The 14,339-nt window shown below is 39.2% G+C and overlaps 1 long non-coding RNA gene across 7 annotated transcripts in view; it reads left to right on the top strand.

Annotated features, from left to right (window-relative positions):
- LOC132648924 (uncharacterized) overlaps window positions 1–14,305 on the top strand; it is a 191,117-nt gene extending 176,812 nt beyond the window's left edge. For 3 of the 7 annotated variants that reach the window (XR_009587314.1, XR_009587310.1, XR_009587319.1), the window contains exons 2-3: window positions 10,132–10,191; window positions 13,446–14,304. This is a non-coding gene — a long non-coding RNA (uncharacterized LOC132648924). Of the gene's footprint in view, window positions 1–4,076; window positions 4,183–10,131; window positions 10,192–10,438; window positions 10,492–13,445 lie in introns of those variants that run through there. The other 4 variants (XR_009587312.1, XR_009587318.1, XR_009587322.1 and 1 more) reach the window with 3 other exon arrangements.
- The last annotated feature ends 34 nt before the right edge of the window (window positions 14,306–14,339 follow it).

The raw sequence follows: 14,339 nt of genomic DNA, 5'->3' as shown, positions 1-14,339 counted from the left end.
GCATGTTGATGGCACTAGTTGTCATGATATAGAGACTCCAAGATAACTAGTCTAGCAGCGTCCAGCAAAGATAAGAGGATATTGTATAACATCTATCTTAGTTAGGGTTTCATTTCTTTGAAGACACACCATGACTACAGCAACACTTATAAAGAAGAAGAAGAAAAAAAAGAAACCATTTAATTGGGGCAGGCTTTTAGTTTCAGAGGTTTAGTCCATTATCTTCAGGGTAGGAAGCATGGGAGCATGTAGGCAGATGTGCTTGAGGAGCCCAGAGATCCACATCTTGATCTGCCTACTGGTAGCAGAAGGAAACTGTGTGACACAATCAGTGTAGCTTGCTTATTGGAGATTGCAAAGCCTGTCCCCGCAGTGAAGCACTTCCTCCAACAAGGCCACACCCATTCCAACAAGGCCACACCCATTCCAACAAGGCCACACCCATTCCAACAAGGCCACACCTCCTAATAGTGCCACTCCCTTTGAGCCAAGCATTCACACACATGAGTCTTTGGAGACCATACTTATTCAAACCACCACAAAATATATGAAAAGTTGTCTTGCAAAGAAAGAATAACAAACAGGTTTAGAATCAGAACATTCTCTTAAAAGACTGCAACCCAACCCTCGCCTTGATGGCAAACTGCAGGAGACTGTGCTTTAGAAGATCCAGTAAAGCCATGCCGTGAAGGAATGACATTTGAAGAAGCTAACTTTGGGGGCCATGTGTTACATAGCAACAGGTAACCAGAGTACCCTGGGACCTTTCTGTTCATTTTTCCTCATCTCCAGCTCAGCATGTTAAATGCTGATTGTATTTTAAAGCTTGATGCCTGGGTGCTCTGTAAGTTTCTATTATAGCCTTAATTTAGTCTTCACTATCACCATCAGAGAATGATGTTTCAAGACCTTATTTCTGTGCCTTAAATTTACTTTTAAAAATGGCATAACTCAGAAGAACATCAAGCTACACAACCATAACATATTCAGAGTCCCTCATGCCTTCCTATGCAGGCTCCATGGAAGACACTCCAGTCTGTGTGGAACTCCTACAGTGAGAATGGGGATGTCTCTTACTCTTTTTCATGTTCTTGGGATGACTTTACTTCTACTGGGTTACCTCATCCATTCTTAATAGGTGGGTCTGTGCCTAGTCCTACTGTATTTTGTTATGCCATGCTTGGCTGATATCCCTGAGAGGCCTGCTCTTTTCTGAAGGGAAACGGAGGAGTGGATCCAGGGAGAGAGGGGAGATGGGGGAGCAACAGGGAAGAGTGGAGGGTGGGGGGAACTGCTGTCAGGGTGTAAAACATAAGAGAAGACTAAGAATAAAACAGTGAAATCAAATCAAATGATATCTGAAGCTAGCATTCTTAGATAATAACTCACCTTCTTTCTAAAGTGAGTTTAGCCTTAGTCACTCCAGCTCCCAAGTCCCTTCTCTATTCTGTGCCTTTGACTCCCACCTGATTCTCTTCCATATCTGAGAATGGGTAGGCTTGCCTGTTTTCTGGTGACTGATATCTACCTTTCCTCCTCCTTCCATTTCTTCTTTTAACTTCATTATAATTATTAAACTCTTTGTTCCATTCTTTCTTGTCTCCTTTCCAGGAACTTGACACAAATTTAGGCGTATCAAACCTAGTCTCTCTCTCTCTCTCTCTCTCTCTCTCTCTCTCTCTCACACACACACACAAATTCCAGCAATGATTTGTACTTTTAGTGATTCCTTACTATTTCTTCAACAATTATAAATTTTAGCTCACTTTGTTGTAGAATTACTATTCTGATACAGTATGATTATCTCTTCTTCATTTATACCTATACTCTGTCACACAGTTCATGAAACGTAATAAATATGTGTTCACCGATCATTTTGTTCTTGCACCTGGTTATTCTTCTTGGTCCTTCTCCCTCTACTCACTGAGAGGAGATCCTGGATGTCTTGTGGCCCCTCTATTAAAAAAATAACTCATTGAACCAAGGTTTATTAAGTTTTTTCCTGTAGACTAGGTATTAGCCTCAATGCTGTATCTATCCTCTTTGGCCATTTTATAATTTTAGTTTTTATTGTTGTTGTTATCCAGAGATCTTTGTATGAGTTTCTTGCTAACAATTGGAGTGCCTCCTTGCTCCAGAAGTCCTTGTAACTCATCATTCCTACATTGCTGTTCCCTCAAATGTCAGGCTTTTCTCCTACCTTCATCCTCTCAGTTATGGATAACTGCATGGTGTTACTACTTCTTGCATGCATCCTTCCATTGCCTCCCAAGGCTAACATCCTAGAGCAGGCCTTGTTACTACTTTCTTTGAATAAGACATCCCCCATTAGAAACCTTAGTCCCCAGTTTGTGGTACTTCTTTGGAAAGCTTAGAAGGAATGATCTTTTTGGAGGAAGTATGTCCCTGGAGGTAGGTTTTGAAAATTTAGAGTCCCTCTAAACCTAGTCCCTCTCTCCCTCTCTCTCTCTGTCTCTCTGTCTCTCTGTGTGTCTCTTTTCTCTCTCTCTCTGCTTTCTACTTGATGTTGGAGCAATGAGTTATTTTCAGCTGCTCCCATTGCCATGTCCATTACCTCTTTCCAGGATTCCCTACCATGAAGGAGTCTCACCCTTTTAGTACTGTAAGCCTAAATAACTGTTTTTTATCACAGAAATAGAAAAGTAACTAAAATACCTTCTAAAGTAACTATGCTATCATTGCATGGCTTTTTTTTTTTTTTTTTTTTTTTTTGATCCGGTTACCTTGAGTTTCTGTATCTCCCCTTCCCTTCCCCTTTCTCCTTTCTTCTCCCTGCCCCTCCCCCTCCTCTCCCTTTCTGCTTCCATGTCTGCTTTTAGTTAAATTTGATTCCAGACACACTATCCTTCAAAGGATTTGTTCTCAATCTTAGTTTTTCAAGCCAGGTCTCTCTCTAGTGTTTTTTTGATTTATTCATCCCATGGAAAGACCCAAGCCTTGGCACTTTTAATTTTCATATGCAACCAGAGTTTAAAGACTTAGGCTTAGTCCAGGAGAGAAACTAATGTTTTTACACCTGTCACTGAATGAGGGCTTGATTTCTTAATCCAGGATTTTACAAGCCCTACAGGATGATCCTAAATATTTCTAAAATTTTTTAATTCTCACAATGTTCTCTTTTGGAAAGTTATGTAACTGAACTACCTGCCATACACATACATACTCAAGATCTTCTATTCACATATCTTTTCTTTTTTGTAATTCCATTATCTAGAGTTAGCAATTATAGAAAGCCTGGTACCATGGGCCTATCCTCACTTTTCCACTTGTCGAAAATTAAGCTAATATGAAAAATTCTTGAAAAGTGTTAAATAAACAAACTAAAATATTGTTTTTTTTTTAAATATTTGGGATAAGGGCAGGAACCAATATACATAAAAGATAAATTGGTAACAATAAGTAAACATAAGAAAAAATATTATTGAGTCAAATACTCTAATGCTATAACAAATAATTGATAATTTAAATAACATCTTAATTTTTAATAGTATTTTATTTCAAAAAGAGGGTTGTGAGACTAACATAGTCATTGTTGTACAGTATGCAACTATGTTTTAGTTTGTTCCATACGCGCAATATACAATGAGAATCTCAAAATCATTTGTGGACACATTTGATGTCCTGCAGAGGCCAGGAGAGGTCATTAGATCCCTTGAAATAGAGTTACACCCAGTGGCAAGCCACCTGATGTTGGTAACTCAACTTTGGTCCTCTGAAAGAACAGTATGCAAGCATAGCTGCTGAGCCTTTTTTCCAGACCCAGAAAACGGTTTTTGAAATGTTAGTTCCACTTGTAGACATATATCCTAAGGAAATTATCAGAAATTTATACAGATGCTTTCAAGTAAAGATATTTACCAGAGAGTTATTTGTTATGACAAACACTAGAAACAAATTAAATGCCCAGTGATAGGTGAATGGTGAAATAAATCATCTACACGTTGGAATGTTTGAATCATTTAAAAGTAGTGTTTTTAAAAACATATAGATGTAGGAAATGTTGATGATAGTAAGTGGGAGCCATCAAACAATTATTCTGCCTTTTTGTTTCAGGTGGGCACTCTTTTTTCCTCCTGGCATGCCCTTGCTGTGGTGAAGAAACTGTTCTCCCATTAATGTTACTACTTGTCACTCACTTCCCTCTCCCATTTCTTACAATGTGTAAGTAACTTGGTAGCTGGAGAGCTAGTTCAGTGCTTTCTCTGTAAGCATAAGGACTTGAATTTGGATCACCAGTACCTACATAAAAAAAAAAAAATCAGGCATGGCTGTGTGTACATGTAATCCAAGCTCTGGGAGGCAGAGACCAGGGGATCCAAGGGTTCACTGGCCAGCCAGTCTAGACAGTTTATGAGTTCCAAATTATGTCTCAAAGCAACACGGTGGAACCCAATTGAGAAACCACCTAACTACCGTAGGATTCTGCTTGTTTAAGTATGTATACACACACAGGAATAGCTTGAAAGATGAGTGAGATAGCCCATCCAGTTCTTCCTTCTGACTTTCTATTTTCTAATCTCTTTTGCAATGTCTTCATAAGCAAGTTTTACAAAGGTGGCAGCTCTTTAAACAGAGAGGCACCTACTTGTCCAATTTGCCAGACACATTTTATATAGCTAAATCTGAAAATTTTTGTTCCATTGTGCTGTGTGTTTTATGTACATCTTTTCCCCTAATGCTCAAACATTTCAGGACAAGTCACTTTACAAATGCACACCTTGAGAATAAGCAACCCATTCGCTTACCTCAGGGCTCTAGTCAGAGAACTGAGAGGAAAGGAAAGGACTTAGATTGAAATGACCATGAGACTTGTGGTTGGAAGCATCTGTTTGCTGCTTCCCTGGCATACACAGATGCTTCTTGTGTTGCAGGAATGGAACTTACTCCTAAATACTTTTTGGTCTCAAGAACCATCTTACTGGTAAAAGTTGAAGTATAAAAACTTTTTCACAATAAATGTATGTCCAATTTTCAGATTATGCATTAGAGGGAACGAGAAGTCCAAGGTGAGAGGATGAGTGGGTGCATGAATGTTGTTTGTGTCTCTCTTCCAACAACCTTGAAGCTAGAGCAAAGACCCTCCAAGAGCGCCTACAACAGCTTCACATTCTGTACGAAGATGCTCAGTAATAGCATGTACTGCCTTTAGAACTCCAGTAATTGCTTGTAAATCCTGCTAAGCCCTTGAAGCTTTGGGTCCATTTGTTCAGCTCAGATGTGCTATGGACTAATAAACCAGAAAGAGAGGCCAGCACTTGGCATCATCTCTTGGGGATAAAACACACCAGCAAGGGCCTAGATGATCCACATCAGATGCAATGGTTTAGAGAAACATTGTACATAGTAGAGGGCATCCATTCATATATAACAGGTGGCTCTTTGCTGGGAAAAAAACATATGCCTCAATCCTTGCTGAGCTGCTATGTCTATGGCAATCTGTGGAGAACAGACCAAAAAATATTTTCAAAGTGCTTGCTTGATTATAAGCCTTGATGACATGCTCATTCTGCAGTTATTTGTAAAGTCTACATGTGTACGTATGGACACACATTCAAGTCAACCTCACTGGACCATTATGTAACAGAAAGTTTTATAACTAGGCTAGACAGTTTTGTTGTTTCTCAAGACTATTAGTTCTTTCTCTCTCTCTTATACAATTATATGTCATTATAATTATATATTATTTGTATACTGAATCTCTATACTATCATAAAATTAGACTATGGTCTATCCCATTGGTACTTCTGTTTCGTATCTTTCTCATCCCCATGACAAAATACCTGACAGAAGTGATGTAAGAAGTGGGGTCTATGGTGCTGGACCAACTGGATGTCTACATGCAGAAAAATGAAAATAGATCCATATTTATCACCCTGCACAAAACTAAAGTCAAAGTGGATCAAGGACCTCAACATAAAACCAGATACTCTAAATCAATTGGAAAAAAAAGTGGGGAACAGCCTAGAAGTCATTGGCACAGGAGACAACTTCCTGAACAGAACACCAACAGCACAGGCTCTAAGAGCAACAATCAAAAATGGGACCTCATGAAACTGAAAAGCTTCTGTAAAGCAAAGGACACTGTCATCAAAACAAAACAACTGCCTACAGATTGGGAAAGAATCTTCACTAACCCTTTATCTGACAGAGGACTCATATCTAGTACATACAAAGAACTAAAGAAGCTGAAAAGCAGCAAACCAAGTAATCCAATTAAAAAATGGAGAACAGAGCTAAACAGAGAATTCTCGACAGAGGAATATCGAATGGCAGAGAAACACTTAAAGAAATGCTCATCCTCATTAGCCTTCAGGGAAATGCAAATCAAAACAACCCTGAGATATCACCTTATACCCATCAGAATGGCCAAGATGAAAAACTCAAATAACAACACATGCTGGAGAGGTTTTGGAGAAAGGGGAACCCTCCTCCACTGCTGGTGGGAATGTAAACTGGTACAACCACTCTGAAAAGCTATCTGGCGCTTTCTAAGACAAATAGGAATAGTGCTTCCTCCAGACCCAGCTATACCACTGCTAGGTATATACCCAAAGTTTGTTCAAGTACACAAAAAGGACACTTGCTCAACCATGTTTATAGCAGCTCTATTTGTAATAGCCAGAACCTGGAAACAACCCAGATGTCCATCAACGGTGGAATGGGTACAGAAATTGTGGTATTTTTATACAATGGAATACTACTCAGCAATCAAAAAGGAGGAAATCATGAAATTTGCAGGCAAATGGTGGGATCTAGAAAAGATCATTCTGAGTGAAATATCCCAGAAGGAGAAAGACAAACATGGGATATACTCACTTATATAGACCTATAAGATATGATAAACATAATGAAATCTATACACCTAAAAAAGATAATCAATTGAGCGGACATGGGGTAAGATGATCAATCCTCATTTAGAAAGACAGATGGGATGTGCATTGAACGTATGACAGGAGTCTACTGAGCGCATCTGAAAGACTCTAACTAGCAGTGTTTTCAAAGCAAAGACTCATGACCAAACCTTTGGCAGAGTACAGGGAATCATAAGAAAGAAGGGGAGTTAGTCTGATGGGGAAAGGATAGGAGCTCCACAAGGACCAAATATATCTGGGCACAGGGTCTTTTCTGAGACTGACATTCAACCAAGGACCATGTATGGATATGACCTAGAACCTCTGCTCAGATGTAGCCTGTGGTAGCTCTGTAACCAATTGGTTTCCCAAAGTGAGGGGAACAAGGACTATTTCTAACAGGAACTCAATGACTGGCTCTTTGGCCTCCCCACCCCCAAAGGGAGGAGCAGTCCTGTTAGGCCACAGAGGAGGGCTTTGCAGCCAGTCCTGAAGATATCTGATAAAACAGGATCAGATGAATGGGGAGGAGGTCCCCCCCTATCAGTGGACTTGGAAAGGGGCACGGTGGAGATGAGGGAGGGAGGGAGGGACTGGGAGGGAATGAGGGATCGGGACACAGCTGGGATACAGAGTTAATAAAATGTAACTGATAAGAAAAAATAAAATAAAAAAAATGAAGTGGGGTCTATTTGGCTCCTTTTTTTGGCTGAGCCTGGCTGGGAAGCCAGCATAGGAGAAATATTCTCAGTCTGAGATGGAAGTTTGCAGGCGATGTTGCTCACATAGGGGCCAACCAAGAACCAAACAATGTAACAGGTGGTGGAGCCAAGTTATAACCCACAAAGGCCACCATTCTCTGCCACCTGTACCTCCTGTCCTAAAAGCTCTGAGACAGCACCACCAGCTGGGGAGAAAAATGTTCAAACATGTGAGCCTAAGGGGGATACTTTACATTCAAACCATAACACCAACCAAATTCCACTGGCCAGCTACCTCAAACTCTAGCAAGAACTCCCTTATCATCTAATAACACGATATCTTATTTTATTCCAGGCAGGGCAAGGAACCCAGAGCCTTATATACATTAGGTAATCACTCTACTCAAATTGCTACCTCAGTTTTAGTAGTAGGTATGGTTATGTTCCAAAGACAACAACCCACTCTTTTGGAGAAGAATTGCCTGTCACAGGACAGTTGAAACTACCCACAGAATGAAGCAGGGAGAAAATAATTGAAATAGTAATTTGATTTTCCTTTCAGGAAAAATATATGACTGGAAGTGAGCATCGTATGACAGGCCTCACATGCTATCAAGCGGGACAGGGATACAGGGTGTTTCCCCAAATGCACCAAACCTATAGATTTGTACTTTTTTTGATAGCTATCACGAGATGGAGTGATACAAGTGGAACAAACCTGATTACACACAACTTTAATGACTTGAAAGAACAGGCTTACAACAGAGAAAACAGCAGGAATACAAAATGTTGCTTTTCAGCTTGTTTCCAATTGGAGACTGTATAAGTTTGGCAGGGAAAATAAGACATGAGTAGGCAACAGCTGGCTGTGGAGATGCTGTCAGAGCAGGATTTGTTTTCCTGTCCACAGCTTTCCAGAACAAAAAGTTTCTGGCAAGAGACATTGTTCATATCATAGGGAACGTGGGAGGAGAGTTGCTGACCTGACCAAAGAGCTTAAAATGAAATTTGTGGAAGAAAGTGAAAAATGCCCAGATAAAACTGCCAAACTGGATGCCCCAGAGGATAACAGTGACACAGAGAGAAGTATCATGATACAGACTCTGTTCTGTTATTTTCAGAAGAAAATAAGAGGGCACTGGATCATGATGCTCTGGCCCTGGATGTCTCTATTCCAGTGTAAGCCAGGGCCTAGCTCTATTCCCTTGTGTCTGTTCTTTGAAGCTCCTGTAGCTCCCCTTGCTGGTGTGCTTTGGTGCAGATTCATTGTGTTTGGGATTCTCAATTATTATCAGGAACAGAGGGGAAAATAATAGGCCCAAAGCATCTTAACCTTGAATCAGAAGCATGCTATACCTCTTGGGATTGCTATCCTGCTTGGCTTCTAGGTATCCACATCAGGCTTCTCAATTGGTAACAAAACTAAAGTCTTGCTACCACACGCTTTACAGTGGTCATCTATGTAGGTCTCAGATGAAGATACAGCTACATCTCATCTGTGTATACTTCTTCATTTCATTTCATTTTGTTTCTTTCTTTCTTTTTTTTTTTTTCATGAGATAAGGTCTTTCTCTGTATCCCTCAATGGAATTCATTGTGTTGACTATGTTGACCTGGAACTTCTGGTGACCCTTCTGCCTCTGCCTCCCTGTGTGTGGAGATTACAGGTATTTGCCACTATATGACCATTATTATTTATTGATTGATTGATTTGGAGTAAAGTTCCTCTTCAATTTCCTTCTTTTAAATATGCCTGGCTTCCATAGTTCTTCATCCTTATCCTACTCCTGAATTCTAGAAAGCCAACATGGTATAGATGTCAAGGTTAAAAGTTTTCCAGTGAGGCAATCAAGGATGAGTCCTAATCTCTGTGTGTCCATTTCCTTCTTCATAGACTATGAATTATCATGGTGCTGTGAGTCTTAAAATATGTCACGTAACATTTTGGCTCAGCTTAACAAATCACAATAAGCTAATTATATTTATTTTGTTACTTTGGATTTCATTGCAATCAACCCCAAATCTGCCAAGTCTCTTTCTGCAAAAGTATCTGATAAAATACTAAAAGTCCTAATCTGGGGGAGGGGAGTTCTTGCTCTTCCCTTTTACAACCACTCCACTTGGCACATTGCCACTTGCGCTGTGCCCATCAGGCCTCCTTCCTGCTATATACTTGGTCATCAATACAGGTGTTTGCCTGGGCAACTCCTGTTGTAATACTGTGTAGAGTATTCAAGATTGTCAACCAGGAAAAAGTGACCCAGCCTTTCCCTATACTCTCAGCAGCAGTTCTCTACCTATGCTCAGAATCTTCCTCTTCTCTGATGGCCTCATTATGTCAGCACTCAGCATGGAAAAAAAAATTTAAAAATCAATAGGATATTTTCTCATAAGACAAAGAATACCATCATTATGTATTCATCCCTAAGGTTTTATTTGTACAGTAATAATGACTAGAATGTAGCATAGAAAGGAAATACTCTATCAGAAATGTATCTTCTAATACTTGAAGACATGTCAGTGAGTGTTTCTGGTATGTTTGTTTTCTTTTGTTTCAGCCAGTAAGCCTGAAAGCAATGAATACAAATGATACAGAAGTTAATGCCAACTAATTAAAGGTGAGCTTTCAAATGAATAGAATTGTTGGGGAATAAAATAAGATGCTTAAAATCTTTGCCTTTCTTCAAGATTCACATAACAATAACAGCTACAGTAAGTAATTATCATTCTAATAATTAATCATTTCTCTGAGTTTAGGGTCACTTTTACATTATGAGCTCCACTCTTTGTCTTCTATGCACAATTCTATGCCTTCCAGATTTTAAAAACAAAGATATTCTAAAATATGAAACCATTCTTCTACAGACTTGCAAATAAGAAAATATTCAAAGGAAGACTTAAAACACAGAACAAAAAAGGTATTTTGAATATGTGAAACCACTAATAGACTATGATCTTTTATAAACATCTAAAAGAATTCTTATCAATTCATTACTCTGCTTTTATGTTAATATTTATATTGTTATCCTTTTATACCACCTAATTCCAGGCTATGACTGGATGGGTCCAATTAGGGCAGTGGTTACCAGACGTTTTGAGAGCCACTTGTTAGGACAGCTCTTACAAAAAGAGGGTTGCTTCAGGAGACATCACAGTGCCTACAGCAGAACAGAGTCAGTCAGAGAGACAAGCTGTTCACAAAAGTGGCTCAGTACTGGCTCTGTGCTCCTATGGTAAAGAAGAAACTCTGGCAAGGAAGGCATTGCTATATCAAAGTGGTCAAGGGTGGATTTTCAGCACCACTTCCTGCATCTCTCCAATGGCTGCAGAAAAACAAACCAACCAACAAACAAAAACCCAAAAAACAAAACAAAACAAAAACAACTTTATCTAGGAAATCATGATAGCTGTGAAATCACAGTAGAGAAGAATTTATTTAGGTCTGCCATTGAAGGTATAGAGATCACTACAACAGAATTTTATCACTGAGTATAATGATCTACTTATTTCTATATGTAGCAGGGGCTAGTGGGAATTTGTAGCTGAGAAACAAGGTTGTTAGTTAGTGGATAGAAGGAAACACCAGGGTTAAGGGTGCCTAGCTGAAACCAACTTACATGATGGTTGTTAGAGAAGTACAGGGTCATCAGAGAATGGTGAAGAATGATGACTTCAAACAGTATCTGCGAATATATTCAGACAATGGACAACTCTCTGGAAGATTCAAGCAGCCAACTTAGCACCTTTGATGCCTTTGCTTCTTTTTTTGTGAAACAGAAATAATGCTTTAGTGGTTTAAAGGTTAAATAGGCATATATAGGTTAAGTGTGCACAGAGGGAGCTATGCCAGTCCTAACTAGGTCTCCATCCATGAATAAGTTAGCTCATCTTTATAAATTTACTTTTCTTTACCTGTCAAATAGATTTAATGTTGTCTGTTTACCTAGTTTTGTCTATTAAATTATTATCAAGTTTGTAGAGCTAGTAGCAAAGTACCTGCTTAATAACAATCTTCTAATTCCTTCTTCTATATAATTATAAGAATATATGCAGATATGCGGAAGAATGTATGCAGTTCTTCCAAGTGCCTCTGACTCAAGCTTCCCTGTATCAGGTGTTAGAGTAGACAGAGCGGTGGGTTTGATTGAATAGAGGCAGTGATGTTTGGGAGGCTCGCTGACTGAGTACCCTGCATTTTCTCCAGATCTTCAGACATTTTCTGCAATAGAATGGAGCACAATCAGAGAAGGGCCACTTCAGTGATCAAGGGGTTGGAAAGATTGACAAAGAGAAGAAACTTGTTATGCATGAAGGGCACAAAAATAGATACATTGAAACTGTTGGCATGGCTTTTCACTGTAGAAGAACGAGGGAATGAGGAACCCCTCGAAAGCAATGAAGAGGCAATTCAGCAATACAGAAGAAATTTAGTCCACAGTAGGAAGCAAATTTGTGAAATTCATTCCTACAACACGATGAAATGTGTTAAAGTGCTAAAATCATGGCTATGATGAGTTACGTTCGCTGATCTGTTACTGAGAGACCGAGATTTAGTAGACAAAATAGTGTTGATGGGCAGAGGCATATCCAGAATCAGACTTTTGAAGGACAGTTTACTCTATGTGTCTCTATTCTGCTCCTGATCATATGTATAGCCCAGCACTTCCCAACCTGTGAGTTGTGTTCCCTTTGGCAAAACTCTGTATCCAAAATTATCTGCGTTACTATTCACAACAATAGCAAAATTACTGTTATAAAGTAACAGAAATAAATAATTTGTTGGTTGGGGGTCACTACAATATATAAGAACTGTTTTAAACAGTTGTGGCATTAGGAAGGTTGAGAACCGCTGCTCTAGACAGAGCTAGCACAGCCCTTCATAAACTTTTTTTCTACTGTGACTCTGTGTTGGCATGAAAAACTTTCAAGTGGCATTGGGTATATAGCTATGGAAATAGGTATGCAAATCAAACTGACAATAAGTGATAACAAAACTTATTTTAAAGCAATCCTTTATTGTACATATAATTCTACCATGTATTGGAGGTCAAGGCAAATTTGCATAGATGTGCTTCTTTGAATTAAATTGTGGCTAAGTGTTTGATACTGCAGAACACAGAATATCTTCATTGTATTTTGGAGCCAGTCAGCATGCTGAGGATGCTGCTTCACATAAGCACGCAATCTAAAATGACAAAAGTACATTTTTGGGCCATCTCAGACATTGTTAAAAATTCTGTCCAAACCTCAAACCAAAAGCCATTTAACTCTTGTTCCTAATGAACTCAAATCATCAATTCAAACTGCAGTTTTTAAACTCAAGCATTCTAATACTAACACTCTAAACTCTAAGATATGCTAATTCAATCCTTAACATGCTGAGGAATGACGGTGAAGAAATATTAAAGATTTTTTACTTTTGTAATTAAAACATTATGTTTCTGGAAGATTATAAAACTTTATACCTGCAGTGAAAACACTGCCGTTCATAACATGCAGTGAGGTTTGAAGTCAAGTAGAAGCGTTCCCTGCTCAGCCAATAGCACTTGTGTTGTGTGCTGTGATGGGGCTGCACTGAGGCCGCATCACAGCTCTAACACACAATGCAGGTGTGATCTTGGCATGTCTTTTATGTAAAGTGACGGTAAGAACAGTAGTGAGCACACAAACTGAACAAGAAAGGAACCATCTCAGGTTAAAAAAAAAAAAAAGGGGGGGGGGACATCCGGCAGTGTTTCAGCGGAGCATAGGGCTAACTGTAATTGATTTTGGGTCAGGTGTTGGAAGACAGAGCTCAGAGACAGGAGGAAGCATTTGATGTTACTTACCTCTAAAACAAGCTCTCTAATGTCATCTTCTCTTTTATTTACAGCTCAGATAAGTCATTGGAAAGCTGAGCCTGAGAAGGCTGGACTAAAGCAGGCCCGACTGACAGTTCTGGTTACATGGTTCGCCTAATCTGGGAATCAAAATCTTTAATTATAAGTCATCCATTTCAGAGGATTACCTTTAAGTCTACCCAAAGCTGAATGAACACACACAAACTATCTTGTAAAAATGAGTAAATCAATCCTGGGACATCCTGCAAAATATGAATTTAGTCATAAACCCATAGCATATGGTATAAATTTCACAGAAGGGGTCGATGGAATTTTAAAACTTCTTGAAAACTGCACCCTCAGTGTTGACTAAGAAGGTGTCTGTGTCTGGTCTTCCTGAAGTAGGCCTTTCGAGATTGCCCATACTGTCTTCTTGAATTGTTTCCACCACTCTCAGTTGCTCAGCCTCATCACTATTGAGTACTGGGAGAGAGAATTCTTTGCTGTGGGGCTATCTAATGCCTCTGTAAAAACTTTAGTAGAGCCCTATAACTCCTAGCTGGTCTTATCAAAAGCCTGGAACATGTGCCACTTCCTCTATCGAGCTGTGGTAATGATAAATACCTTTCCCAGGTCAAGAAATAGTGATTCCAGATTTTCATCCAGAGATCACTCAAATAGAATAAAATATGATGCTAATAAGAAAGATTATTGTCAAATTAATAAACATTATGTGACCCAATGATGCATACACCAGAGTCTCAATTTTGTATCATCATTGTTGTATAGTGGCTGAGTGTCATATGCCACAGACTTTGACTTACTGGACATTGAAAAAGTTATGCCAGTTTTCTCATTTATAAAATTGATGTGTGTCTTGGGGGGGGAGGAGGAGAGAGAAAGAGATACTATTTACTGCATCACTACATAAATATTTGACATTATCC

The sequence above is a fragment of the Meriones unguiculatus genome, chromosome 1 (assembly GCF_030254825.1).
Source record: "Meriones unguiculatus strain TT.TT164.6M chromosome 1, Bangor_MerUng_6.1, whole genome shotgun sequence".
In the NCBI taxonomy this organism is placed as follows: domain Eukaryota; kingdom Metazoa; phylum Chordata; class Mammalia; order Rodentia; family Muridae; genus Meriones; species Meriones unguiculatus.
The sequence above is the reverse complement of the archived record's forward strand: the minus strand, read 5'-3'. Positions and strand labels throughout refer to the sequence as shown.